Raw genomic sequence first — 26,798 nt, 5'->3', positions numbered from 1 at the left:
CCTATGCACCCGGCTTCCCTGGGTGAGGTAACTCGAGTACTCTGGTGCTCCCGTGGGTATTGACTATCCAAGTGTCCTAGTTTAAAGGGGTTTCATCGTAGTCCACCCGGAAGTGTCCTTAATCAGTAACTTTGTGACTTCTTCGTTCTCCATTGTAAGTCAATGGTAACTTGCGTCTGTGTTCCCACTCTGCACGCGTCTCCCGTGGGTCTCCTACTTCCAAACCTTAGGTCCTGTAGTGTAGCCCCAGCGATTCCCTAGGCCCTAGGCCTATTCACTTTTCCTGAAGTGGCTCTTATACCACTTACTTAGTATATGGTTTGTGAGGCCCCTAGGGCATAATTGTATTTGTGCAACTTATAGAATGCTTAATGAGTAACTTGTAACGTATCTCGAACTCTGACCTCATAAAGAGTGCAGAGGGGTTGTGTTAGTAATAAATACATATATATTTGATATATACCTTGTGTGGTGCCCTTTCATTTGATATTCAAGGGATTATATATGGTAAAACAGCTGGCTTCACATGCTCTCTGAAGTTTTAGCCTAAGAATGCTTGTCCATGGTACCACTAGGATAGCTGGTCTATAAGGTTGACTTTACAACTATCACCATAAGGGTCGTTTAGACTGGTGCAAGTTGCCCACTAGAATAGTGGACAACATATGCCAAGCTAACTTCTCACATTGGTGTGCAGCGGTTGGGATAAGAGCTTACTGTTGGTTGTTTTACCATATGATCTTGAGATATCATTTGAAAAATCACATTAAGGTACCTAGAGGTACATATAAATCAAGTCTTATAATACTTAAGTTCTACTTAGAAGTTTGTGTTCACTCAGGAGACTGAGACAAGGACAGAGTCCACCCCTAAGACACCTTATAGATTTGTTAATGGAGTATGATGCTGAGAAAGCAGCAGCTCCAGATCAGACTGGTAGTGGAAGTGGGGGGGCATCCATCCACAGAGGATTCCTAGGAGGACAATCCAGGGGGGTCTGATGAGGAGGATGGTGATCAGGTCCAAGTTGAAGAACAGGACCAGGTCAACATAGGACTACCTGGGGCTGGACAGGAGAGAATCCTATCCAGGCCCCGAAGTAGGCCTAACACTGAGCACAGAAGGAGGAGGTCACTTTCCAGTGACTCCCACTACTCTGATGACTCAGTAGTGTCAAATACCTCAGCAGTGATGAGGATGACTTCACCTCAGAGAAGAGAGCATAAGGCTAGGATGAGGGAAGTCAATCTTAGGATCAAGAGGCAAGAAATTGCCCTTGCCAAAGAGACCCTGGCTCTTGCTAGAGAGCAAAAGTTGACTGGATTAGATTCCACTGGTGGCAGCAACAACCCCAGAGGTAGGGAAAAGGTCAAATGACCATAGAAACCTAAGTAAGATTGTCCCTCCCTACCAGAGTGAGGATGACATCCACAAGTGGATAACTGCTTTGGAGAGGGCTTGCAAAGTACAGCAGGTACCCCAAAGTCAGTGGGCAGCAATCTTATGGCTCTCCTTTTCAGAAAAAGGTAGAGCAAGCTCCTCACAGTTAGTGATGAGGATGGTGACAACTACAATGCCCTGGAGAGTGCTCTAATAGATGGGTTTGGCTTAACCACTGAGCAGTATAGGTTGCTGTTCAGAGATACCCAGAAGACATAGACTCAGGACTGGACTGACTTTGTAGATTGTGCCACTAAGGCTCTGGAAGGCTGGTCACTGGGCAGTAAGGTCAACGACTATACAGGATTGTATAATTTGATTATGAGAGACCAAATTCTTAATAATTGTCAGAACCAGTTATTGCATCAACACTTGATTGACTCTGATCTGACATCTCCCCAAGAATTGGGAAAGAAGGCAGACAAATGGGTCAGAACCAGGGTGAAGCAGAAGTTCCAGAACCAAGGTGGTGACCAGAAGAAGCAAGATCAAAAGGGTGGGGAGAAAGCAAAATACCAGAAGTCTTCTCAAGGTCCCCAAAAAGCTTCTAATGGTGTGGTTCCCAACAATCTAAGAAAAAGGAAGGCTCAAAGAAACCCTGGTGCAAAACGTGTAAGGTTAATTCTCACTGGACTAGTGATTGCACCAAGAAGGAGACAGCTCCAACAACTGTTGCCCCTAAGGCACCTGCATCCCCTAGTACAGTTAACAGTGGTGGTTCTCAACCCAAGGCTATAGTGGGCTTAACCCTGGGTACTTAGATGGATTCTGGCCTAGTCAGAATACCAACTCAAGCTGTGCTTGTCTGTGATGTGGACATGGCTATGTCCTCTACTGTGAGCTCCAATAACTTGGGCAAGTACAGACAAACACATTTAATCAATAACAAAGTGGCTCAGGCCTACAGGGTCACATGTGCCAGTTCCACCATGGTGACGTCTAACTTTGTGGACCCTGGACAGATAATACTAGGTGACAATTACCTAGTGACCAATGCAAGCAATGTCACTACCACCCATAGTATGGATATTGTTAATTTCTCCTGGGGAGGGGTAACTGGCCTCAAAAGAGTTGTTGTTAGTTCAGACCTCCCAGTAGAATGTCTGCTTGGCAATGATCTGGAATCTTCAGTCTGGTCTGAAGTGGAGTATAGGACTCATGCAGAAATGCTAGGTATATCAGCACATGTCCTAGCTGTGACCAGGTCACAGGCCAAAAAGTGCAAAACTGAACAGGCCCTGGATCCTGAAAATATGGACCAGTTGCCTACCAAGAGAAAGAGCAGTAGGGTTAAGGCAGTGCCTTCCCCACTGCCTCAGAATGAGGATCAGCCTTCTGAGGAAGCTGATAGTGAGACCCAAGAAGGAACTGTCCCAGAAGAGCTTGAGCCTGATCACGTTGAGTTTCTTGGGACCGGGGGACCTTCAAGGGCAGATCTGAGGCAGGCACAGCTGGACTGCCCCTCTCTTGAACCCCTCAGACAGCAAGCTGCTGCTGAGGCTGCTGGGAATGCTACAGGTACCCATAGAGTATATTGGGATGAAGGGCTCCTGTATTCAGAGGCTAGAGACCCCAATCCTGGTGCTTCCAGGAGGTTGATCATACCTCTGGCATTCAGGGGCTTCCTTCTTACCTTAGCCAATGATATTTCCTTAGCAGGACATCTTGGCCAGAACAAGACTTGGGACAGGCTTGTCCCTCACTTTCACTGGCCACACATGTCAGAAGATGCCAAGGAGTTTTGTCGCTCCTGTGTCACCTGCCAAGCCAGTGGCAAATAAGGTGGCACCACAAAGACCCCCCTTATACCACTACCTGTGGTGGGGGTACCCTTTGAAAGAGTTGGGATAGACATTGATGGCCCAATGGATCCCCAAACAGACTCTGGATACAGATTTATCCTGGTGGTAGTGGATCATGCCACCAGATACCCAGAAGCTATCCCCTTAAGGGCCACAACAGCCCCTGTTGTGGCAAGAGCCCTCCGGGAGTTTTCTCAAGAGTGGGTTTGCTGAAAGAGGTTGTCTCAGACAGAGGTGCAAACTTTATGTCTCGATATTTGACTGCTATGTGGAAGGAGTGTGGAGTGAACTATGAGTTCACCGCACCCTATCATCCACAGTGCAATGGTCTGGTGGAGAGATTCAACAAGACCTTAAAGGGCATGATCAAGGGTTTACCTTTGTCTGGTGAAGGAAGGATGGGCGATACCTCTCAAAAAGCCTAAGTAAGACATTGTGGTCTATGTAGTTGGTGTCCACTCCAGGATGGCCGAGTACATGAATAAGGCATCCAAAAACCTTGAGGCTAGCCAGGAACTCCAAAAAGCCTGGCATGACCAACAGGCTGTGCTGACTGTTTACTAGCCAGGACAGAAAGTGTGGGTGTTGGAGCCAGTGGCCCCAGCAGCACTCCAAGACAAACGGTCTGGGCCCCACACTATTGTTGAGCAAAAGGGAGAGGTAACCTACTTGGTTGACCTTGGAACTCCCAGGAACCCCCACAGGGTGCTTCATGTCAACAGGTTGAAGGCATATGTTGACAGGGTAGACATGGGCTTGCTCATGGATACAGATGAGGGGCAGGAGGAGGAGAGTGACCCTCTCCCAGACCTGCTTTCTGAGAACCCTGATGATGGGTCAGTTGATGGGGTAGCCTTGGCAGGCAGCCTCACTGATTAACAGCAGCAGGACTGCAGACAAGTTCTCCAGTCCTACAGACATATGTTATCACTGACTCCAAGTCAGTCAAACTGGTGCACCCATGAGGTGGACACTGGTGACAGTCTGCCTGTGAAGAGTAAAATCTACAGGCAACCAGATCATGTCAGGGACTGTATCAGGACAGAGGTCCAAAAGATGTTGGAGTTGGGAGTTATTGAGCCCTCAGAGAGCCCCTGGGCCTGTCCAGTAGTCCTTGTGCCTAAACCTCACACCCAAGATGGTAAGAGAGAGATGAGGTTTTGTGTGGACTACAGAGGTTTCAATGCTGTCACTAGGACAGATGCCCACCCAATACCAAGGGCAGATGAGCTCATTGACAGATTGGCTTCGGCCAAGTTTTTGAGCACATTTGACTTGACAGCTGCCTACTGGCAGATCAGGCTAGCTGATGACGCAAAAGCCAAAACAGCATTTTCAACCCCAGGAGGACATTATCAATGTGTGGTAATGCCCTTTGGTCTGCAGAATGCACCTGCCACATTCCAAAGGTTGGTGAACCAAGTCCTCTCAGGTCTGGCTGACTACTGTGCAGCTTATCTTGATGATATTGCTGTCTTTAGCTCCACTTGGGAAGATCACCTGATCCACCTAAAGAATGTTTTGGAGGCACTGCAGAAGGCAGGCCTAACTATCAAGGCTACTAAGTGCCAGATAGGGCAGAGTAAGGTTGTATACCTGGGCCACCTTGTAGGTGGGGGTCAGGTTCAACCACTGTAGAGCAAGATCCAGACCATAAAAGACTGGACTCCTCCAACCACCCAGACACAGGTCAGAGCTTTCTTGGGCCTGTCTGGTTACTACAGGAAGTTTGTTAAGAACTATGGGTCCATTGTGACTCCTCTTAATGACCTCACCTCAAAGAAAATGCCAAAGAAAGTTCAGTGGACAGTAAGCTGTCAAAAGGCATTTGATGACCTGAAGCAGGCCATGTGCACTGCACCTATTCTGCAAAGTCCAGATTACTCCAAAGAATTCATTGTCCAAACAGATGCTTCTGAGTTGGGTTTGGGAGCTGTTCTTTCACAATTGAATAAAGATGGTCAAGACCAGCATATTGCTTTTATTAGCAGAAGGCTGACCCCTAGAGAGAAACGTTGATCAGCTATTGAGAGGGAGGCCTTTGCTGTGGTTTGGGCCCTGAAGAAGCTGAGGCCATACTTGTTTGGTACTCACTTCAAGATTCAGACAGACCATAAGCCACTCGTGTGGCTACATCAGATGAAGGGTGAAAATCCCAAACTGCTTAGGTGGTCCATTTTCCTACAGGGGACGGACTTTACAGTGGAAAATAGACCTGGGACTGACCATGCCAATGCAGATGGACTCTATAGATATTTCCACTTAGAACATGAAGACTCAACTGGTCAAGGTTAGTTTAATGTCCCTGCATTGGGGGGGGGGGGGGTGTAGGAGAGTAGGGCCTTCTTCCTATGGTCACCCCCACTTTTTGCTGTGATTTACTGGTGTTTCGACTTTAGTGTGGATGTGGGCCTGCTAATCAAACCCACAGCCGCCCATCTGTTCTCTCTCTAAATCGATACCATGTACTTTAGGTACATACCTGATTGGGTATTGGGTCACCTTTGTGAGCCCCTGTATAGTGTACCATAGGTACCAAGGGCATAGGTGCATCCAAGGCCTACCAGGGGCTGCAGCATGTATTATGCCACCCCTGGCTGGCCATCTAAACTGACACCACAGGCTGATCACTCAGCCTGGGCAAGGTGGTGTAATCACCACATTGCCTAGATATAGTATACCTATATCTACCCTTATATATAGACACATATGTATCTATAAGTCACTCCTATGGCAGGCCTTAACAATCCTGGAGGCAGAGTGCTTGGTTTTATGTGAGAGGATGCCCTAGCATGAGCTGAGCCCCTCTGCAGCTTTCGGACCCATGTCCTTATAGCTGTTCTATGATATAGCCATACCATATACTCTTAAGTGCATTATAATCCTCGCGGTTAATGCTAACTTTGGTTTGGCTTTATCAAAACATGTCGTGTAAGGTGTCAAAACACTTTGGAATACTAGCCCCCCCCGGCAGTTCTGGCGGCGGGGGTAGAACTGGCAGGGGTAGCATTCCACCCTTCTAGAGGGAGAAGACATGTACTTACTGCTTTACCCGGTTAAAGTTAAACTGAGCATCAGCATCACAAAATGGATGCTACTGCCACAGACACAAGTCTGACCTCCTGCTGCTCGATGAAACTCCGGCAGGGGAGGCCTGGACAATAGGTTTCCTGCCTTGGGAGGTGCTAGCACCTCCCCAGACAGGCTTTTAGTGTATTGGGGCAGGGAGGGCTGCAAAATGAGACACTGCCTGGGGCACACAAGTTGCTCCATGCATAGCCCGGTTCAAACCAGTTACTGGGGCACTCCAGCCCCAGCTCTGGCGCGAAACTGGACAAAGAGAAAGGGTCGTAACCACCCCCTTCTCAGGGTCCACCCATAGGAGGGACCTAGCAGGTAATTTAGCCCCTTAGTTTGGTATAAAGTTAGGAGCTGTGTCTAGAGACATCAGATTACCCTGGAAAGAAACTACGATACAGAACTCTTGGACTTAGACATTCTATGCTGACTAGAAGACTAAAGAAGATCTCCCTTGTGGTCAAGGAGTGACCACCCTGTTCAAACAGGCACCATCAGTAACTTACTTACCAGTTTGCTTTGTCGACGCTCCAGCGGGAACCTGACAACTCAGCGACTCAGAAACTTGACTTTCAGACTTCCCCGACTTCGATCCACATTCACAGCAAAGCTGAGACCCGTGGCGGACACGAGAGATGTGGGATCGGTTATCCTGGACTACCTGCACTTTGCTAACTGTGCAACGACCGAGGCACCCTCGCAGTTGTGCATTGGGGTAAGAGAAGCCCCAGACCCGAGCAACATCTGCACCAGAGCTCAGCCCTCCACACTCCACGAGTGCCGCGTGGAGCCCGCTCCTGCATTTCAGCTCCATGTGTCTTCTCAGTTGCTAGCCTGTTGGCTAGTGAGCCCTCCGAAGATGATCCTTTGATTTTTCAATGCTTGCCTAGTTGCGCTGGGCTTGCTCCAGTTTCCTTCTAAAAGAGAAGTGCCTCAGACCTTGCTGGTCTGTCCTGAAGCGAATCTTCACTTCCTGCATGGGTTGCGGTTACCAAGGCTTGTTGGGTCCAATCCGGATACCGACACCGCAGGCAACTAGATCCTTTGTGGTACAGCTTGACTCCAGCTCCTGGTCATCATCGATGCCTCCTGGTCCTCGTGGCTGCAGAGACAAGCTTCACCTCTTCACCTGTTCGCATCGCAACATCACCTGGTTCCATCCTTGTTCCTTCCTGGTCACTGGCTAGTGACCCAGACTCTGTCCCCTCTGCTTTCCGGTTCTTCAGCTCCTTGATCCACCCTTGGATCCACCCGGACACTCTTCCATCGACCACCTGCAGCACTTCTTTTGCAGGTCTCCATTGAAAGTATCAACGAAACCCGACACGAAAAGACACCTATGCACCCGGCTTCCCTGGGTGAGGTAACTCGAGTACTCCGGTGCTCCCGTGGGTATTGACTATCCAAGTGTCCTACTTTAAAGGGGTTTCACCGTAGTCCACCCGGAAGTGACCTTAATCAGTAACTTTGTGACTTCTTCGTTCTCCATTGTAAGTCAATGGTAACTTGCGTCTGTGGTCCCACACTGCACGCGTCTCCCGTGGGTCTCCTACTTCCAAACCTTTGGTCCTGTAGTGTAGCCCCAGCGATTCCCTAGGCCTATTCACTTTTCCTGAAGTGGCTCTTATACCACTTACTTAGTATATGGTTCGTGAGGCCCCTAGGGCATAATTGTATTTGTGCAACTTATAGTATGCTTAATGAGTAACTTGTAACGTATCTCGAACTCTGACCTCATAAAGAGTGCAGAGGGGTTGTGTTAGTAATTAATACATATATATTTGATATATACCTTGTGTGGTGTCCTTTCATTTGATATTCAAGGGATTATATATGGTAAAACAGCTGGCTTCACATGCTCTCTGAAGGGATGTATGACGGAACAACGCTAGCTATTACAACACGTGCCGTTAAATCGCAGTCGTTACAATGACTGCGATGTTACCACGCTATGCCATTACAACGCAAGTCTTTACATCGACTTGCGCTAGATGGCGTGCTAACATTAAAAAAGTGTAATTTACTATTCCAACTTCAGTCCACTTAACAGTAGGGAAGGTGTTGGGATAGTAAACTACACTATTTGTAATGTTAGCACGCCATCTAGCGCAAGTCGATGTAAAGACTTGTGTTGTAATGGCATATCGTGGTTACATCGCGGTCGTTGTAACATCCGCGTTGTAACAGCATTGAGGTGTAGTGACCGCGTTGTTAACGATGTTTCCCTCTCTGAAGTTTTAGCCTAAGACTGCTTGTCCATGCTACCACTAGGATAGCTGGTCTATAAGGTTGACTTTACAACCATCACCATAAGGGTTGTTTAGACTGGTGCAAGGTGCCCACTAGAATAGTGGACAACATATGCCAGGCTATCTTCTCACAGCTGCTGTGCCGCGGGAGCTCGAGGGTGCTTTTGTGTGCCTCTGGTGTGTGGGGTGACATGTTGCCACGTCCTGGCGTCGCTGAGGATGCTGGGAAATATAGTCCCGGTTTGGCCCCTCATTGGGTAAAGTGCTTGTGCCTGTTGTTAGCAAGGGACTCCTGCACCAAAGGAGCAAGCAGGTGCTTTTATGTGCCTCCGGAGCATGAGGTAATGCATTGCCAACCTTCTGGTGTCGCTGAGGATGCTGGGCAATGTAGTTCCGGTTTGCCCCCTTTTCGGGTAAAGTCCTGGTGCCTGTTGTTAGCAAGGGACTCCCGTGCTGCGGGAGAACAAGGGTGCTTTTGTACACCTCTGGTGTGTGGGGTGACGCGTTGCCACCTCCTGGCATCGCTGGGGATGCTGGGTAATGTAGTCCCGGTTTGCCCCCACTTCGGATAAAGTGCTGGTGCCTGTTGTTAGCAAGGGGCTCACGCGCTGTAGGAGCCCGAGGCTGCTTTTGTGCGACTCCAGCATGTAGGGTGATGCATTGCTGCCTCCTGGCGTCGCTGAGGATGCTGGGAAATGTAGCCCCGGTTTGCCCCTGGTCGGGTAAAGTGCTAGTGCCTGTTGTTAGCATGGGGCTCCCGTGCCGCGAGAGCCAGAGGGTGCTTTTGTGCGACTCCGGGACGTGCGATGACTCGTTGCCGCCGCCTGGCATTGCTGAGTGTGCTGGGCAATGAGTCCCAGTTTGCTCCATCTTAGGGTAAAGTGCTGGTGCCTCTTGTTAGCAAGGAGCTCCTGTGCACAAGGAGCCCGAGGGTTCTTTTGTGCCCCTCTGGTGTGTGGGGTGATGCGTTGCCACCTCCTGGCGTCGCTGAGAATGCTGGGCAATGTAGTCCTTGTTTGCCCCTTAATTGGGTAAAGTGTTGGTGTCTGTTGTCAGCAAGGGGCTCCCATGCTGCAGGAGGCGAGGGAGCTTTTGTGTGCCTCTGGCGCGTGGGGTGATTAGCTGCCGCCACTGAGGATGCTGAGCAATGTAGTTATCATGCTGGTGCCTGCTGTTAGCAAGAATCTCCCGCACCACGGGAGCCCGAGGGTGCTTTTGTGCACCTCTGGCGTGTGATGTGTTGTGTTGCCACCTCATGGCATCGCTGAGGATGCTGGGCAATGTAGTCCCGGTTTGCTCCCTCGTCGGTGTTAGACCTGGCACCATTGGCATGGGTCTCCCTTCCATTTTGTTGCTGTTGCCTCCTGTGTTTTGCTGGTGTTAGCTGCTGAGAGCACTGTGCCACTGCCAATCAGTGCCACAGTGCAAGTGCTCACTGTAGAATATGTATATTAATTTTATTTAGAAGGTTTTATAGAGCGCGAACAAGATCCTTGCGGATATCAGAGCACTTTACAGAAGAATTCAATCTGGTTTTAGGGGGAAGAGTATTCCAAATCCTGGGCGCCATCCCAGAGAAGGATCGTTTATAAGTTTTTTTTAATTGAACCTTTGAGGTTTCAGTAGAAGGTTATCCGCACCCCTAGAGGACCTTGAGCCACCAGAGATTGACAATTTCTGTGCGAGGTAAATGGGTGCCTTGTGGTGTAAGGCCTGATGTGTCATGCAAGCAATTTTTAGCTGAATTCTTGCTTCAAACGGGAGCCAATTCAAGGATTTTAGGTCAGGGGATATGTGGGAACTTCTTTTCGAGCCGGTGATGAGTCTTGCTGCAGCGTTTATTGATGCTCTAAGGGGGGCTGTGGTCGCTTTTGGGAGGGCGCATAAAGAGATAATACAATAATCCAAACAGGGGATAAATAGCGCTTGTACAGCCTGTTTGAAGTCGTCGACTGGCAAGAATGGCTTCAACTTCCTTAGAATGTTTAACTGGAAGTTTGCTCCCTTTGTAGCGTTGCTGATGTGTTTCTGAATGGAGAGATTGCTGTCCAGAGTTATTTCCAATGATTTTGCTGAGTCCACAATAGTTGGTTGCACGTTGAGTGCAGTGAGATGTTGGATTAAGTTTTGCATCAGAGGGATTTTAGTTGGGGGGGGGGCTATAAGGAGGAATTCGGTCTTTAAAGCGTTCAGTTTGAGATGATTTTCTGCCAACCATGTTTGGGTGTTCCTGAGTGTGGAGTTAAGCTGTTTAATGTCTTCCAAGGTGTTAATCTTTAGATACAGTTGTGTATCATCAGCGTACATATGATATTGCACGTTAGACACTTGGAGAATTTCGGGGAGAGTGAGGATCCTTGTGGGACGCCCAGCCTTACTGGAACAGGGTTGGAAAGAGTGTTATTATTCTTGAATTGTTGTGTTCGGTTGTGTAGAAAGGAGGTGAACCAGTTTAGCACTGCTCCTGATAGACCCATCCTCAGTCTGAGAGATCCGACAAACTCTCATGTTTGACTGTATCAAAAGCTGAGGATAGGTCCAGCAGGATGAGTAAGCATGAGCCGTTCTGGTCCAGGATTTGAACCGCATCATCAATAATGTGAGTCATGGCTGATTCCGTGCTGTGCCCTGCTCTGAAGCCAGATTGGTGGTTGTCAAGGAGGTCAAAGTGCATGATATGTTTCGTTAGCTGGTGGTGCACGCATTTTTCAAGCAGTTTGGCCAGGGTAAGGATATTGGATATAGAACGATAGTTGTTAAGATCTGTGGGGTCAGCTGTTGGTTTCTTAAGGATGGGAGAGACTTGGCCGACTTTGAGGGTATCTGGAATGGAACCTTGTTGGAGTGAACTGTTGATGATTTTGGTCCAAATTGGAAGCAGCCATGGGGTTAGGTCTTTAACAGCGTTAGCAGGAAGCGGATCGATGTGGTGGTTGGAAGGTTTCAAGGCATTTAGAATCTTACCCAAGGCCTCTTTCGAGTAGATGTCTAAGGATGACCAGGCGGCTTTGTTCTTTGGGACACACTTTGAAGGGTTTTGGTGTGTCGTGGTTGTTGGTGATGGAGGGGATTGTGAATGTGGCACAGAATCAAGTATTCGGTCCTTTGAGAGATCGTTCTCGATGTTGAGGGTCTTCTGAGTAAAGAAGGCGGAGAATTGTTCACAGTTGGGTTGAGGTTGGGCGGTGTCTTGAAACCGTTGAGGGGCATCCTTAGATTGAGTTTTGATTAGCTCAAATAGTTTTTGGGGCGATTTCTAGCTTGGTCTAGTTGGTGTTTGAAGAAGTCTGCTTTGGTGCGCTTAATCTTCTTGTAATAGGCATTTCTCTTTTTCCTTAGTAATTTGAGGTGAATAGGCGACGGGAGTGATCTCCAGTTGCGTTCAGCAATTCTAAGAGAGCGTCTGTCTTCGTTGAGTAGGCTATTGTACCAAGGTTTTGAGTCTTTAGTGGAGACTCTCTTAACTTGAAGAGGGGCTACCTCATTGATTACTGCGGTCATCGAGTTGAGGTAGTGGTTGGTGAGATCATGCATGTCTGTGGTGCCAGCAGGAGGCAATAGAAGGTTGTAGCTTGAGGAAGGTAGTGTGCTTGTGTTGAGTTGTTTCAAGTCTCTTTTCCAGCTCTTAAGTTTCGTGGCCTGAACTGAGTTGAATTTTACTGTTTCCTTGATAAAGAAGGTAATGATGTAATGATCAGACCAGTCGCAGGGTTGTATCGATTCCAGTTAAATGACGTCTGTTTTGGAGATTATTAGATCCAGGGTTGAACCTTTCTTATGTGTAGGGCCAATGCAGGTTTGGGTCAGGGCTAGGTCATCCAGGAAGCTTCTGAGGCAGTTGACAATTGTGTCGTTGTTGTCATTTCAGTGGAGATTGAAATCGCAGAGGAAAATTTGATTGTTTTTCATATCGTTGTTAGTTGAAATCATATCCATGAGTTGTTCCGAAAAAATGAGATTGTCACCTGGAGGATGATAGATGATGTGCAGAGAGCAAGCTTGTTTGCCGTTGCTGCTAAGGTCTAGGCAGAAGTATTCGCAAGACGTGAAGACCGGGGACGTGGCTCTATTTACAGTGATGTCACTACGGTGAATACAGGCTATACCTCCACCTATCTTACCGATTCTGTCTAATCTGATGATGTCGTCGTTCGGGGGAACTAGAATGTCCATCAGTGGGTTGGAGGAATAAGTTAGCCAGGTTTCCATTAACAATAGCAAGTCTAGTTCTTGTGAGATGATGAGCTCAGCTATATCCACAGCATGTCTGGAAGTAGATCTACAGTTTAGGAGTGTGAATTTGAGACGGGGAGTAAGGACGGAGCAGGAGGGGTCTTAGGTGAAAGGGATGTTTCTAAGGTTGCTCTCGACGATCCCTCTATTGTTGTATCTGGCCCCTCTGAGTGGGTTAGGGTGGAGAGTAGGGATGGTCGCCTGAGTTGTGGCAATGCAATTAGTGGGAGAGGGTTCATAGGATTGAAGAAGAGATAGTATATCACTCTCGGAGAATGGATTGACGCTTCGCTTAGGACGAGAATGCCTATTGAGGAGGGGAACTGAATTCTGATTGGGTGGAAGAAGTTTAATTTTGTGAGTTATGTGTTTTGATCGGTAATTCCGGTTAGAGGCTCTTGAGGAAAAGTTACGCTAAGGTTGGTTGGCTATCAGATCCTTGAAAGATTGGAGTTCCTTTTTAATATGGAGTAGCGCCAACATTATTTCCTCAAATCTAAGGTCGGGGTCAGTTATGACTGGGGTAGGAGTCTGTGGTCTGCATGTGGATGGCTGCAAAGGTACGGGTAAGGATAAAGTTGGATGTAATATTGTGAGAGAGGGTGGGTGAGAGGGGGCTGTAAAGGTCTGAGTTGAAGGGATGGGTGGTTGAAAGGTAGGTGAAGTAGGGGGTGGGGGGGTGATCGTTCGGTAGCGTATTCTCATTGCGGTAATGTGAGGACACGACCTGTGCCAAACTAGGACTTCGGAGGGGGTGGATGTTGAGGGGAGAATACGTGTGATGAGAATCAATATATGGTAGCAGTGCAGAGACCGGCAGGATGTTGGAGGATGTAGGTGGCTGAGAAGATGGGGTGGCTGGCTGTAATGTAGGAGTGGTGAGGTTAGATGAGGGCATGGGGAGCTCAGAAGATAGTGCGTTGACGTTAAGTTCCTGTGAAGTCAGGACATGTGGCAAAGCATAGCTTTGCATGGGGAGGCTGGTACGGGGTGAGAGCTTGGGAGGGGTGGAAATAAAGTGCAAGGGAGTCGAGATAAGAGAGGTGTTGGTGTTCGGGTGGGGGTAGCTATCGTCTTGTAATGTAGGGGTTCAGTATCTGTTGATGGGACAAGTGCTGAATCGGTCGCATCGGGGGACCGAATGAGTGGGATTGTTGGGGTATTGTGGAGTGTGAGGTTAGAGGGGGTCACCTGGGTGAGAATAACGTAAGAGTCAGACGACAGAGGTGGACATGACTTAAGGTGGCGGGGGGGTTGGAGGTCTAAGATGTCAGAGTGGTTGGGTGAGGAAACTCCATGTGTGATGGTACTGGAAGGAGATTGAAGTAGAGACTGGGAACCCACATGAGGTTTGGACACTAGGTTTTTGATGGTAGGGAAGATGTTGTCCATGAGAGAAAGATTGCGGTCTGTGGCTTCGATAAGGATAATGCCGTTATTGTAAATGGTGATGGTTGCTGTCGCTTGGAAGAAGTGGGAGGGCGCAATATATAAGCTAATGCCATGCGCAGTTTTCCTTGCGGAAGAGATCGAGAGAGAAGTGAGGAATGCTTTCCTCCATTGGGCTCTTCGTTTTGTATGGAGAATAAGGTCTGTGGTTGTAGTCCCGTTGTGTCTTGAAAAATAAGGATCGGTAAACGGTGTTTCGGGGTGCAGTTTTATGAAATTATTTTTTAATCGTTTGGCTGATTTTTTTGTGAGGTCAGAGGGGTAAATGATGTTGTAGGAGTGTGTGCCTGCGGGTTCCATTATAAGGGCAGCACAATAGGAGAGATGGTAAAAGTAGATATTTGAAGAGAGTGTGAGCCTTGAGGGGGAAAGTGGTATGAGGGAGGGGTGGGAAGAGGAGAGTAGGTACGGAGGGGGGAGGGCAGTCCCTGGAGAAGTTGTTGAGGGAAGAGTCACAGTGGACCTGGATGTGGACCGGGCTGTGGGATGTGGAGACAGTCACTGCAGAGGAGATTGTGTGTAGGAAGAAGCGGGCTGGGTGGCCTGGTAGCCACAATCGTTGAGGAGGTGCTTGTGGGTAGAAAATAGCGGGCTGGGTGGCGTGGCAGGCGTGGGTAGAAAATAACCTCTACTGGATACCGGATAGGAAAGGAGGCATGCTGAAGGAGGGTGGGAAAAGAATACCTAATACAATTGGACCAGACTATATAAATTTACTGTAGTTCAGACAATCTACTAAACCTGGCTAACACAGGAAAGTAGAAGAACTAGAGGGTAGTGCTAACTGCAGAAGAGAGTGCACTGGTGTGTGTAGGGGGCGGACTTGAAGTTCTCGAAGAAGTGAAAGTGTGCTAACCGTTGATTTAGGAATAGTAATAGCCCTGCAGCAGAATAATCAGAATCATGAAGCATCACTGAACCAAGTGTGCAACCAGTGAGAGCACTCTGGTGTGTGTAGAGGGGCGGACTTGAAGTTCTCGAAGAAGTGTCTGTGTGCTAACCGTTGATTTAGGAATTAGTAATAGCCCCGCAGCAGAATAGTCAAAATCATGAGGCATCACTGGAAAAAAACACATTAAAAAAACTACTTGCCCCTTTCCAAGATGGCTGCCACTAATGCTCAGAGACTTAGAGGGCCCTCGGAGGCAGAAGTAGTCCTATTATTAGGGGAACAACCTTTATAACGCAACTTTTAGCACGCAGTGCTATTACAACGCAGACTTTAAAACGAAAACCATTACAACGCATTACACTGGGGGGCGCTCTAGGATAGGGAATAGTTTTAATTTACTATCCAACACCGTCCCTAGTGTCCACAGGGACTGGTGTTGGAATAGTAAATTAAACTATTCACTATCCAGCACCCCCCAGTGTAATGCGTTGTAATGGAATGCGTTTTAAAACTTGCGTTGTTACAGCATGCGTGGTAAACGCATGCGTTGTAACAACGTATATCCCTATTATGGTGTCCAGCAACCTAGTCCTATGTTTGTTTCAGTTGCCCCAAGAGGCCATCTTGACCCCAATCCTAGTGAGGTTCAGGGAAAGGCGAGGCATTTAGATGGCCCTATCAAAATGGAGGTTCAGCTGTCCGATTGTGGGATCCCAACAATAGAGGAATGATAATTCACCTCCTGTACTTTAAACCCTTAAGATACATGCATCGAGCGCCAAATCTCTTCCAAAGGACACATAATCTCTTCCAAATACACTCATCCTAGGTGAGACAGGACTCTAGTATAGCAGGGGGGTGGCGAGGCATTCATAACTTAGACTTCGGGATCGTAGTTCGTCCGCCCTGACCAATCAGACTATCTATCACTCACCGGATCATGTCAGTACCGAGGGCTCTTCCTCCATCATCATCCTTTAGCACAGGAGTCACGTAGCTGGGCCCAAGCTTCACATTCTCAGTCCCCCTCTCTCAAGACGACTGATGTCTCCACTCTCAAAGCACCCGCAGGAACTAAGTGGAGAGTGGCTGGAGGAAGGACTAGTCCGCCAGACTGGTAGAGGCCAACCCCAACATCCCTAGACCATTAAAAGCACGTCACGGTCTCTCCTCATCAGCCGCACCACCGACTTCTTAATCATCCCGCCGGGCCACAGGCAGACGCCGAACGGTGCTTCCCATCTGTCCCGGAAGTCTCCCCACTGGCCCCACCGCACCTCGGTCAGCGTTCAGCAGTGTCTGCTCGGAGCGAATACAGCGCGTCGGCCGTCGGACCCACCTCCAGCACTCCTTCCATCCAGGGCACGAGTGCCGATGTCGGGTCGAGGCAGACCGCAGGCCGAGGTAGCCAGCGTTGCAAATTCGCAGGCCTGTGTTCACGAGAGGCAGCTGTTGATTGTCGGGTCGAGGATGAATGCGGGTTAGCAAAATCACAGGCGGAGAAGTCAGCGAAGTCTAGCGAAGGTCAGCGAAGCCCAGCCAGTATCATGCAGCAGCCATTCAGCGGAGCACTCCCTCAGATCGCGGGCTGCGAGGTCGGTGGGGACGTGCGAGTTGCAGCAATTTTCTTCCAGATTGTAAGTAGACGCCTCTGTTCCTTATAGTCGCTGTTACCAGTTTCACTAATGTATTTTCGTTGGTGGATGTCAGGGATATTTAAAGATTAATGATCATCCCCATCCAGGGATCTCAACAATTGAGGCTCCAGCTCCGCGGCCATCTGTCGGTCCCTAGTACAGTGCACCAGGAGTGCCCAGGGCTTGTAACTCCAAATGCTGCTAGTGGGCTTGCAGCACTGGTTGTGCCACCCACAGAAGCGGCCTTGTAAAATATGTCTAAGGTCTGCCATTGCAGAACCTGTGTGCAGTCTGGTAATGTCATGCTGACTGGGCAAGTGCACCCACTTGCCAGTCCCTAAACCTTCCCTTAACTTCATATTAGTCACCCCTATGGTAGGCCCATGGGCAGGGTGCATTGTAAGTATAAGGTAGGACAAGCTCTGATGTGTGTGGCATGTCCTAATAGTGAAATGCAGCCATTTTCAATTTTCACTATTGCAAGGCTACCTGTTCTCATAGACCAGAATGGGCTGGTAGAATCATTACATTCTATGATCCTAACAGACTCAGGGAACATGGTAGAAATTCGAGTTTAGTATGCCTGAACTCAGAATAATAAAGTACATCTTTTAGTGAAGTTGATTTTAATATTCTGTGTTTGCAAATAACACTTTTAGAAAGTAGGTATTTGCTTGCCTAACCATTTCAGCCCTCCTCTGCTAGGATGTGTATCTGCTGTCTGGTTCTGGGAGTGACAGGGCTGGGGAATTCCAGGAGACAGGCTGCTGGGGCAGCCAGGTGGTGAATAGAGAGATTACATCCAGATGGGTGGGAGGAGTACACCTGGACTCTGAATAGGGCTGTGCCTTTCCACCCCAATGCTGGCTCCACCTCCTGTGGGGCGTCTGATGTCTCTGCCCTGCACACTGAAAAGAAAAGCCAGAGTCATGTAAACAAAGTACTCCAGAACTGGGCTGAACTAGGCAAAGGCCCCCTGGCCTGAAAGAACAAAAGAATTGTGGTATAAGTATTGGGACCCTGAGCCCAAGAAATCAGATCCTGCTCGACAAGAAGAAACCTCTACCTGAGGAGAAGGAACCGGGAAAGCTGAAGGAGGAGTTCTGTCCCTGTCCTGGGGGATTGGCCTGCAGTGGTTGCCTTGCTACTGAAGGAGAGGAAAAGACTACAAAGACTTTATTCCAAACTTGTACTCAAAAGACCTCCAAGGGCTTGTGAGTGAGCTTGCCCCCTGAACGAAGTCCCAGGGCGAGTGGACTTCACCCGCCTTGAGAGGAGCTGCTGAAAACCGCTGTTCTCCCCGTAGCACTGAAGCAGAGAGAAGTGTGCGTCTCATAAGGTCGAAGCGTACACTGGGAAGCCCATGCCAAGCAGTCCGCCCGAGCAACGCGACTTTGTGGCCCCCACGAGCCGTAGCTCACAACGTGAAGGAAAGAGCTTGCACAGCATCTCGTTTTCTGAACCGCACTGCTCACCGCGCACCCTGCCGCTGATGTGGAAAGGCCGCAGCGCGTAGAGCGGCTGGGTACGTCTCGCACCACCGCAGCTTACAGTCCGCTTCATACCGCGCTCAAGGGATTACCCGAGCACCTACTTTCAAGGTACGGCTCGTACGCCACACCAGAACTCAAACGCACCGCACAAGGCACCGTCCCCTCGCACAACGCGACTCTGAAGTCTACGATCCGCACCAAGGACGTCTACGAGCCAGAGATTGCACTGTAAAAGGAGTAAATCGCTGCCTGCAACGCTTCTGTTTTCCCACGCATCGTCCGTGTCAGACACAACAACCTAAGGTACTGTGAGACTCGCACTGCATTGGTGTGCGCACTGGACCGTAGCGTCTGCTGTGCCTGCTTGACTCTTTCTAGGTATATTTCATCACTGGGAGAGCCGGACAGACAGTGCGAAGCACACAGAACGTTCAATTACGCATTGTTTAAGAACTCTTTCGCTAATAAATATTGTGGAATATTCCTGACGTTATTTGGTCTTGTGATAAGCCTTTACATAAAGGTTCACTATTTTTGATACAACCCTAGTGTGGTGTCCATTTGTGGTGTTGTCCCTGAGTTACTGTATGTGTTCACAAATGCTTAACCTATAACGCCTCTGAGAATAAGTCTTGTCTGCTCGCGCCAAGATACCTAGAGGGTGAGCAGGGGTTATTTTAAGAGGGTAATTCCCTTATCCTGACTAGAGGAGAGGGTCCCTGCTTGTCACAAGTAATTACCTGTGCCAACCAGAGACCTCCAAATCTAACAGTCGAGTAAAGTGCTGCTGCCTGTTGTTAGCAGGTTGCTCCTGTGCCACAGGAGCCCCGAGGGTGCTTTTGTGTGACTTCGGCACATAGGATGATGCTTTCCCACCTCCGGCAGTCCCTGAGGATCCTGGGCAATGTAGTCCCGATTTGACCCCATGTCAGTTAAAGTGCTGGTGCCTGTTGTTAGCAAGGTGGTCCAGCACCATGGGTGTCTGAGGGTGCATATGTGCACCTCCGGCGTGTAGGATGACGTGTTACCTCCTTCTGGCATTGCTGAGCATGCTGGGCAATATAGTCCCTGTTTGCCTACTCATCGGATAAAGTGCTGGTGCCTGTTGTTAGCAATGGGCTCCAGTGCCGCGGGATCCCAAGGGTGCTTTTGTGTGCCTCTGGTGCATGGGGTGACAGGTTGCTGCCTCCTGGCATCCCTGAGGATACTGGGCAACGTAGTCCCGGTTTGCCCCCTCATCGGGTAAAGTTCTGGTGTCTGTTGTTAGCAAGGGGCTCCCAAGCCACGGGAGCCCAGGGGTGCTTTTGTGCACCACCGGTAAGTGTGGTGATGCGTTGCCACCTCCTGCAAGCGCTGAGGATGCTGGCCAGTGTAGTCACAGTTTGCCCCCTCATTGAGTAAGGTGCTGGTGCCTGTTGTTAGCAAGGGGCTCCCACATCGGTGGAGCCCGAGGGTGGTTTTGTGTGCCTCTGGGACGTGGGGTGATGCATTTCCACCTCCTGGCATCGCTGATTATGCTGGACAATATTGTCCCAGTTTGCCCCCTCTTCGGGTAAAGTGCTGGTGCCTGTTGTTAGCAAGAGGCTCCAGGGCTGCCAGAGCCCGAGGGTGCTTTTGTGTGCCTCTGGCATGTGGGGTGATGCGTAGCCACCTCCTGGTGTCGCTGAGAATGCTGGGCGATGTAGTGCTGGTTTGCCCCTTCTGCGGGTAAAGTGCTGGTGTTTGTTGTTAGCAAGGGGCTCCCATGCCGTGGGAGGCCGAGGGTGCTTTTGTGTGCTTCCGGCATGTGGGGTGATGAGCTGCCGCACCTGCGGAGGCTCAGCAATGTAGTCCAGATTTGCCAAATTCATTGAGGAAAGTGCTAGTGCCTGTTGTTAGCAAGGGACTCCCGCACCACAGGAGCCCGAGGGTGCTTTTATGCACCCCTGGCACATGGGGTGTCGCGTTGCCACCTCATGGCATCGCCGAGGATGTTGGGCAATATAGTCCCGGTTTGCACCCTCGTCGGGTAAAGTGCTGCTGCCTGTTATTATCAAGGTGCTCCCGTGCCGTAGGAGCCCCGAGGGTGCTTTGTGCGCCTCCGGGATGTGGTGCGACGCATTGCCGCCTCCTGTCATCGCTGAGGATGCTGGGCAATGTAGTCCCGATTTGCCCCCTTGTCGGGTAAAGTGCTGGTGCCTGTTGCTAGCAAGGGGCTCCTGCGCTGCGGGAGCCCAAGGGTGATTTTGTGCAAGTCTGGCGCATGGGGTGACGCGTTGCCTCCTCCTGGCGTCACAGAGGATACTGGGCAACGTATTCCTGGTTTGCCCCCTCGTCAGGTAAAGTGCAGGTGTGTCTGTTGTTAGCAAGGGGCTCCCATGCCGCAGAGTCTGAGGGTGCTTTTGTGCACCTCCTGCATGTGGGGTGATGCATTGCCACCTCCTGGCAGTGCTGGGGATGCTGGCCAATGTAGTCCCCGTTTGCCCCCTCATTGGGTAAAGTGCTAGTGCCTGTTGTTAACAAGGGGCTCCTGCACTGCTGGAGCCTGAGGGTGGCTTTGTGTGCCTCTGGCACGTGGGGTGACAGGTTGCCACCTCCTGGCGTTGCTGAGGATGTTGGGCGATGTAGTCCCTGTTTGACACCTTGTCGGCTAAAGTGCTGGTGCCAGTTGTTAGCATGGGGCTCCTGTGCTGTGAGAGCCCGAGGGTGCTTTTGTGTGACTCCGGGATGTGGGGTGACTCGTTGCCGCCTCCTGGCATCACTGAGGATACTGAGCAATGTAGTCCCGGTTTGCCCCCTTGTCGGGTAAAGTGCTGGTGCCTGTTGTTAACAAGAGGATCCCATGCCGCGGGAGCCCGAGGGTCCTTTTGCACGCCTCAGGTGCATGGGGTTATGCATTGCCACCTCCTGGCGTCGCTGAGGATGCTGGGCAATGTAGTCCCGGTTTTCCCCTTCCTCGTTTAAAGCTCTGGTATCTGCTGTTAGCAAGAGGCTCCCATGCTCAGGAGCCCCAGGGGGCTGTCTTCCACCTCCGGCATGTGGGGCGATGAGTTGCTGTCTCCTGACAGCACTGAGGATGCTTGGCCATGTAGTCTCGGATTGCACCCTCATCAGGTAAAGTGATGGTGCTTGTTGTTAGCAAGGGGCTCCCCAACGCGGGAGCCCCGAGGGTGCTTTTTTTTGCCTTTGGTGTGTGGGGTGACGTGTTGCTGCCTCCTGGCATCGCTGAGGATGCTGGGCAATGTAGTCTTGGTTTGACCCCTCATTGGGTAAAGTGGTAGTGCATGTTGTTAGCAAGGGGCTCCTGCACCACGGGAGCCTGAGGATGTTTTAGTGTGCCTCCGGCGTATGGGGTGATGTGTTGCCACCTACTGGTGTCGCATAGGCTGCTAGGTAATGTAGTCCCGGTTTGCCCCTTCGTCGGGTAAAGTGCTGGTGCCTGTTGTTAGCAAGGGTCTCCTGTGGCGTGGGTGCCCAAGGATGCATTTGTGGGCCTCTGGGATGTGGGGTGACTTGTTGCCGCCTCCGGTCATCGCTAAGGATCCTGGGCAATGTAGTCCCGATTTGCCCCCTCATTGGGTAAAGTGCTGGTGCTTGTTGTTAGCAAGGGGCTCCCGAGCCACGGGAGCACGAGAGTCCTTTTGTGTGCCTCTGGAACGTGGGTGATGCGTTGCCGCCTCCTGGCGTCGATGAGGATGCTGGACAATGTAGTCCCGGTTTGCCCCCTCGTCCGTCGAGTAAAGTGCTAGTGCTTGTTGTTAGCAAGGGGCTCAGGTGCCGCGGGAGCCCAAGGGTGCTTTTTTGCACCTCTGGCGTGTTTGGCGATGCATTGCAACCTCCTTGTGTCGCTGAGGATGCTAGACAATGTAGTCCCGGTTTGCCCCCTCATCGGGTAACGTGCTGGTGCCTGTTGTTAGCAAGGGGCTCTGGTGAAGCGGGAGCCCGAGGGTGCTTTTGGTAACCTCCTAAGCATAGGGTGACACGTTGCCGCCTCCTGAGGATGCATGCAATGTAATCCCAATTTGCCCTCTCGTCGGGTAAAGTGTTGGTGTCTGTTATTAGCAAGGAGCTTCCGCGCCACAGGAGCCTGAGGGTGCTTTTGTGCACCTCTGGCGCATGGGTGACGTGTTGTCACCTCCTGGCAGCACTGAGGAAGCTGGGCAATGTAGTCTTGGTTTGCCCACTCATCGGGTAAAGAGCTGGTGTTTGTTGTTAGCAAGGGGTTCAGGCGCTGCGGGAGCCCGAGGGTGCATTTGTGCACCTCTGGTTTGTGGGGTGATGCATTGCCACCTCCTGGTATTGCTGAAGATGCTGGGCAATGTAGTCCCGGTTTGCCCCCTCGTCAGGTAAAGTGCCAGTGTCTATTGTTTGCATTGGGTTCCCGCGCTGCAGGAGCCCGAGGGTGCTTTTTTTACCTCCTGCATGCGGGGTGACATTTTTCCGCCTCCTGGCGTTGCTGAAGATGCTGGGCAATGTAGTCCCAGTTTGTCCCCTCACCGGGTAAAGTGCTGGTGTCTGTTGTTAGCAAGGGGCTCCAACAGTGCGGGAGCCTGAAGGTGTTTTTGTGCAACTCTGGCATGTGGGGTGATGTGTTTCCACCTCCTGCCATCTCTGAGGATGCTGCGCAGAGTAATCCCGCTTTGCCCTCTCATCGTTTAAAGTGCTGGTGACTGTTGTTAGCAAGGGGCTCCCATGCCACGTGAGCCCGAGGGTGCTCTTGTGTGCCTCAGGTGCGTGGGGTGACGCAGTGCTATCTCCTGGCATTGCTGAGGATGCTGGGCAATGTAGTCCGGGTTTGCTCCCTCCTCGGTTAAAGTGCTGGTGTCTGGCATGTGGGGTGTTGCATTGCCGCCTCCTGGCAGCACTGAGGATGCTAGGCTATGTAGTTCCGGTTTGCCCCCTCATCAGGTAACGTGCTGGTGCCTGTTAGCAAGGGGCTCCCGTGGCCGCAGGAGCCTGAGGGTGCCTCTGGCATGTGGGGTGATGCGTTGCCGCCTCCTGGTGTTGCTGAGGATGCTGGGCAATGTAGTCCTGGTTTGCCCACTCGTCCAGTAAACTGGTGGTGTTTGTTGTTAGCAAGGGGCTCCCTTATCACGGTAGCCAGAGGGTGCTTTTGTGTGCCTCCGGTGCATGGGGTACTGCGTTGCCACCTCCTGGCATCGCTGAGGGTGCTGGGCAATATAGTACCGGTTTGCCCCCTTGTCAGGTAAAGTGCTGGTGCCTGTTGTTAGCCAACGGCTCCCGCACCACAGGAGCCAGAGGGTGCTTTTGTGCTCCTCTGGCACGTGGGGTTACGCATTGCTGCCTATTGGCGTCACTGATGATGCTGGGCAATGTAGTCCCGGTTTGCCCCCTCATCGGGTAAAGTGCCGGTGCCTGTTGTTAGCCAACGGCTCCCGCACCACAGGAGCCAGAGGGTGCTTTTGTACACCTCTGGCATGTGGGGTGATGCATTGCTGCCTCCTGGCATCGTTGAGGATGCTGGGCAATGTAGTCCCGGTATGCACCTTCGTCGGGTAAAGTGCTGGTGTATGTTGTTAGAAAAGGGCTCCCACGCTGCAGGAGCCTGAGGGTGCTTTTATGCACCTCCGACACGTGGGGTGATGAGCTGCTGCCACTGAGGATCCTGGGCAATATAGTCCCGGTTTGCCCCCTCATTTGGTTAAGTGTTAGTGCCTGTTGTTAGCAAGGGACTCCTGCATCACTGGAGCCCGAGGGTGCTTTTGTGCACCTCTGGTGTGTGGGGTGATGTGTTGCCTCCTCCTGGACTTACTGAGGATACTGGGGAATGTAGTCCCGGTTTTCCCACTCTTCGGGTAAAATGCTGGTGGATGTTGTTAGCAAGGTGCTCCCGTGCAGCAGGAGCCCGGATGGTGCTTTTGTGCACATCTGGCACATGGCGTGACCCGTTGCTGGCTCCTGTCATGGCTGAGGATGCTGTGCAATGTAGTCCCGGTTTGCCCCCTCGTCGGGTAAAGTGCTCGTGCATGTTGTTAGCAAGGGGCTTCCGCGCCACGGGAGCTGAAGGATGCTTTTGTGCACCTCTGATGTGTGGGGTGACGCGTTGCCACCTCCTGGCGTAGCTGTGGATGCTGGGCAATGTACCCCCGGTTTGCCCCCCTGTCGGGTAAAGTGCTGGTGCAATACATAGTAGGGAACTTCAAGTGGACTATATTTAACGGGGTCCAGTGTATATGTCCAGTCAACCACACACTACAAGAATACAAAGTTCCCCGGGAAAGAGAATAGCAGACTGTGTGTGGATGGAAGAAGAGCAAAGACAGGGGACGGGTGTTCCCTTATTGGAACTACGAAACCTCACACATCCAGTTGGTTTAGGTGTCATGCTTCATCATTGGTCTCCTGCTCCTCGTCAGACTGGCGCTGCAATGTCTGACGGGCGCCAAAAAGGCGCTCTTTTGTGGAGATCTTTTGTTCCAGCCAATGGTTGAGTGCATGTGAGGGGTCTGGTGGAGGTGTAGTCGTGAAAGTGAAGTGGTTTTAAAATAGGTGTGACAGTCCACTAAAACTTTTATTCGCGTGGCTGGCTCCCTAAGTTAAAAGGGGTGGGAGGGGAGATATGGGCTGCGCGAGACACAGTGGGCTACCTCAACCCTCTAAGTTGGTCGACATGTTTCTTGCCTAATTGGCAATTCCTCAGGACCTAAAAGTGCTCAGTACTACACAGTGAAAAGAAAGAATAAGAAATACAACCTCTCTGGGTCGGTGGGGTGGCAGGCCGATTGGTCCTGCTCAATTGGGGTAACCTAGAAAGGGTATATTATAGAAATCAGCTCTATGAAATAGTGGCAGTGTTTCTATAAATCAAGGTCACCACAGCTCTTCAATATCTACACACCACGTTGATTAAAACACAGTAAAGTAAAGGCATCAATGTAATTCATGCACAAAGTCATATCAAACTGGTTTCGTAAAAACTATTCATGGAAAAACTATTCATGGAACAATAGTAAAATGGTGATGATGGATACATCAAGGCATGCAGGTCTCTCCTTCTCAATATTTACATGATTAAATATGTAGGCAAGTACAAGGTTGTGCTGGGTAATGCTTACCCTAGGAGAATCCCTAATGGGCCCCGCAGACTGTTCCCGTGGGGCTGCCTGGTGAGGAATAGTGCCTGAAAGAAAGGTAGTTGCACAGAGGTGTGTATAAGTGTCAGAAAGATGGGTCTGACACGACGCACTGGCATGACCATTCAAACAATAATCATCTCCACAACGGCTAGTGGAGTAGGAAGGAGAAGGCAGCTGAGGAGGCCTGTTGCGCCCCCCAAGGAGACCCAGGTGGTATCGCGAGCCCCGGCGGTCTCCCACAGTCAACCGACCTGCAAAACTTTTTCGGCGGGATTGGTGGGCGGGTCAGCAGGAACAGCATCGAAAGGTCCGAAGCGTGCAGAGGACCTGGGCACAGCAATATTTAATGCCACTGCTATTCTCTTTCCCGGGGAACTTTGTATTCTTGTAGTGTGGGGTAAAGTGCTGGTGCCTGTTGTTACCAAGGTGCTTCCGCGCTACTGTAGCCCAAGAGTGCTTTTGTGTGCCTCCGGCATGTGGGGTGACGCATTGCTGCATCCTGGCGTCACTGAGGATGCTGGGCAATGTAGTGCCGGTTTGCCTCCTCGTTGGGTAAAGTGCTAGTGCCTGTTGTTATCAAGGGGGACCTGTGCCGCGGGCGCCCGAGGTTTCTTTTGTGCACCTCCGGCATCTCGGGTGATGCTTTGCCACCTCCTGGCAATGCTGAGGATGCTGGTCAATGTAGTCCAGATTTGCCCCCTTGTCGGGTAAAGTGCTGGTGCCTGTTGTTAGTAAGGCGCTCCCGTGCCGCGGGAGTCAGAGGGTGCATTTGTGCACCTCTGGTGCATGGGGTGACGTGTTGATGCCTCCTAGTGTCACCGAGGATGCAGGGCAATGTAGTCCCGGTTTACCCTCTCATAGGGTAAAGTGCTGGTTCAAGTTGTTAGCAAGGGGATCCGGCGCCGCGGGCGCCCGAGAATTCTTTTGTGCACCACCGGCACTTAGGGTGACGCGTTGCCGCCTCCGGTCGTCCCTGAGGATCCTGGGCAATGTAGTCCCGGTTTGCCCCTCGTCAGGCAAAGTGCTGATGCCTGGTTTTTTTTTGTAAACATATTTTATTGGCATTTGTAAAAACAAAAACAAAATGAGCATCACATTTCAAATTACCCCAGGTCGTGTTAGCGACAGTCTACACAGCATCCATGGGTGCTCATGCCCCTGAATAAAGAAAGAAAAACCCCTGGTCCCCCCCCACCTCCATGCCCCCCACCCCTGTCAGTGCGCCTACAACCAATATATAAAAACACAGTATCTATGGAAACTCCACACATATCATGAACTCTCTTCGTGCTAAGTAGTGTGCAGGGGACAGCCTCCTAAAATACGCTCAGCACTCTGACCACTATCCCATCTTCCTTCATCAGTACCCTTCCTGCCGGGGTGCCAACGCCTAAGCTAGTTCCTCCTCCCCCTCACTCGAACTATCTGCTGGACGCTGGAGCGTTGTCA

The sequence above is a fragment of the Lissotriton helveticus genome, chromosome 4_1, assembly GCF_964261635.1.
Source record: "Lissotriton helveticus chromosome 4_1, aLisHel1.1, whole genome shotgun sequence".
Classification (NCBI taxonomy): domain Eukaryota; kingdom Metazoa; phylum Chordata; class Amphibia; order Caudata; family Salamandridae; genus Lissotriton; species Lissotriton helveticus.
Note: the sequence above shows the minus strand (reverse complement) of the source record.